We start from the raw sequence: 2992 nt of genomic DNA on the forward strand, positions 1-2992 counted from the left end.
TGGAAGTGCTCGTCCATGTGGATGTGGGTGTGGAAGAGAAGGTGGGGGAGGTGGAGGTGGTGGAGGAGGTGGTGGTGGAGGTGTGGTGGTGGTGGTGGTGGTGGAGGTGATGGTGGTGGTGGAGGTGGTGGTGGTGGTAGTGGAGGAGGAGAAGGAGGCGGTGGAGGAGGAGGAGGCGGTGGAGGAGGAAGTGGTGGAGGAGAGGGAGGAGGAAAAGAAAGAGGGAGATGAGGAGGAGGAGAATGGTGGTGATGATGATGAGGAGGAAGAATGAGGAGGTAAGGGGAGAGGAGGAGAAGAAGGAGGAGGAAGAAGAAGAGCAGGAGGAGGAGGAGGGGGGTGGAGCGGATGTCCGTCCTTGCCTCTCGTGGAAAATATATTGGTGATATTTTCTCTTTCTGCTTATGTGTTTTATTATTCAAAGTGACGTGACAGTGGAAGACAGAGAGAAAAAATAGGATGAATTTATGAGAATGAGTAAACAAAAGAGATACAATGTAGATAATTATGATAAATGAATAGATAGATGGATAGATAGAGACAGATCGATACAAAGATAGATAAATCGACTGGTAGATAGTTTAGTAAATATACATATGTATGTAGATGGACAGATAGAAAGAGGTAGATAACAGATAAATAGAGCTAGATAGGTAGGACGATAGACAGAAAAATAGATAAGCAGACAGACAGAGAGCGAAGGAGAGAGAATGCGCGAACTAGCCAGGGAGAGAGCAACAGCGAAGCACAGTCAGGCGAGGCGCGCGGCCGGCCCGAACGCAGCCCCGCTCCCGCCGAAACCGCCATCCAACTGGTGGACACTTGGCATGTGCGTGGCGGGGCGAGAGGCAGCGGCGAGGGGAGGAGGAGGAGGCCCGGGCGTTAGTGTGGCCAGGGGTGTGCGAGCGGACGCGTCACTCTCCGCCCGGCTGAGGAAGGAGCATTTTCTCACGCTCGCTCTCGGCTCGGGGACCGCCCGCTCGGCCTGCGCTCTCGCTGGCCTCTCGTCTCCCGCACGCTCTTGTTGGCTTCGAGGGCGAGATGGGCGAGGTGTGTTGAGGGAGAGAGGGTGAGGGAGGCGTGGGAGGAAGAGGGGATAGTGAGAAAGAGAGAGAGAAAAAAAAGAGGAAGAGGAAAAGAGAGAGGGGAAGGGGGAAGGACGTGGACACGCTATGAGGAGGAACACGTTTCCGCTCGGCTATGCGGGAAGGGACTTCTATGTTGTGAGTGCCTGCCTCGTGCGGTCGTGGGGGTGGGGTGGGGGAGGAGGGAGGGTACGTACGGCGCGGCTTACGAGTGGGGCGAGACCGGGGGAGAGGGAGGACAGGCGGCGCTCGTGGTGGTACCTAGGAGTGTGTTAGACGGTCGTTTAGGAACCTCCCTAAACACAGCTAATGGTCTGCCTCGCGTTGTGGTAGAAAACAGAAGTGGAAAAAATACATACTGCATGAAAGTAAAGAAAGAAAAAGGAGAAAAAATAAATTGCAAGTGCCAAGTGTGACTCGACGGCGGCCAGTGTGTACGGAAAACAAAAGTGAAGTGACAAAAGAGTGTTTTTAAAAATCCTGTATGAGTATGTGACGTGTATCACTGTGGCTGTGATCACTCTGATAAATTTTTCATTAGATCGGTGATACGTACCTGATATCCAGCGGAATCTATGTGACATAATCTAGAGAAATATATGTTTATAGTATGTAAAACAGCCTGACGCAATTCCGTAAGTGAAAAACAAAAACAACAACTTTGTAACTCTTTATGTAATGGTCTGTGGCGTCTGTTTGTTTGTAAATACAGCGTAGAGAAGAGACGATGTTTGTCTGTCTGTAGGTGTCTGTTGGTCAATGGAAAGCTGTCCTTCTGTAATATATAAAAAAAACAAAAACGCATTACTGTGACTAGAGAAAAGTTGACATCTGACAACAAATGACTGACATACAGGGAGCGAGTGACACAGAAGGGAATGAATGACAATAACAAGCGAAAAAAAATGACAGGGAGCTGCACGTATGTGCATATCTGCGTGTTTACGTGCTTGTGTGTTTAACAGACCCATACAAATAGCAGTACAACAAGACGTAAAAGTAAAGAGGGAAACGGAATAGAGTAAAATATCGATTAAAAAAATGTATCACGACGATCAAAAACAACACCAACACAACAACAGAGCAGCAAGCAAGAGTCAAACTAAAGCTTGCGTGTAAATAGGAAAAAACAAAAATAACCCAGACCCTGTTGACGCGCGCATAGGAGGCGTCGCCCTGAGTAGCAACAGAGTAACAGAGGCGGGGTGGAGGGAGGGGGAGGGAGAGGGGAGGGAGGGGAGAGGGGGAATAGGCAATAGGAGGGGAGCGTGCAAGAGGGGACAGGCGATCGGCAACACTGGGAAATAGAGGGAGAGGGGAAAGGAGGAATCAAGAGGGATGGGGGAGAGGACGGAGGGAGAGGTAAAGAGAGAGTGAGAGAGAGAGAAGAGAGAAGAGAGAGAGAGAGAGAGAGAGAGAGAGAGGAGGAGACGAGGGGGGAAACAGAGAGAGAGAGAGAGAGAGGGAGAGAAGAGGGGCGGAAATAGAGAGAGAGAGAGAGAGAGAGGGAGAGAGAGAGAGAGAGAGAGGGAGAGAGAGAGAGAGAGAGAGAGAGAGAGAGAGAGAGAGGGGAAAAGAGAGAGAGGAGAGAGAGAGGAAAGAGAGAGAGAGGAAGGAGAGAGAGAGAGAGAGGGAGGAGGAGAGGAGAGAGAGAGAGAGAGGGGAGGAGAAGAGAGAGAGAGAGAGAGAGAGAGAGAAATGAAAGGTGAAGTCGTAAACTGATACTGCTGGGAGAATTTTAACATGCATTAATGAAACAACAAATGTCATGCATTTAACCGCAGTCTCTCCTCCTCCTCCTCCTTCTCTTCTCCTTCTCCTTCTTCTTCTTCTCCTCCTCCTCCTCCTTCTCTTTCTCCTTCTCATTCTCCTCCTTCTCCTCCTCCTCCTTTTCCTCCTTCTCCTTT

At 49.9% G+C, this 2992-nt stretch overlaps 1 protein-coding gene across 1 annotated transcript in view; it reads left to right on the forward strand.

Annotated features, from left to right (window-relative positions):
• Positions 1 to 722: 722 nt before the first annotated feature.
• LOC119582861 (period circadian protein-like) overlaps positions 723 to 2992 on the forward strand; it is a gene marked incomplete in the record, with an annotated part of 81233 nt that continues 78963 nt past the window's right edge. The window contains 1 exon segment of the mRNA XM_037931340.1: positions 723 to 1050.

Source organism: Penaeus monodon, chromosome 16 (genome assembly GCF_015228065.2).
Source record: "Penaeus monodon isolate SGIC_2016 chromosome 16, NSTDA_Pmon_1, whole genome shotgun sequence".
Classification (NCBI taxonomy): domain Eukaryota; kingdom Metazoa; phylum Arthropoda; class Malacostraca; order Decapoda; family Penaeidae; genus Penaeus; species Penaeus monodon.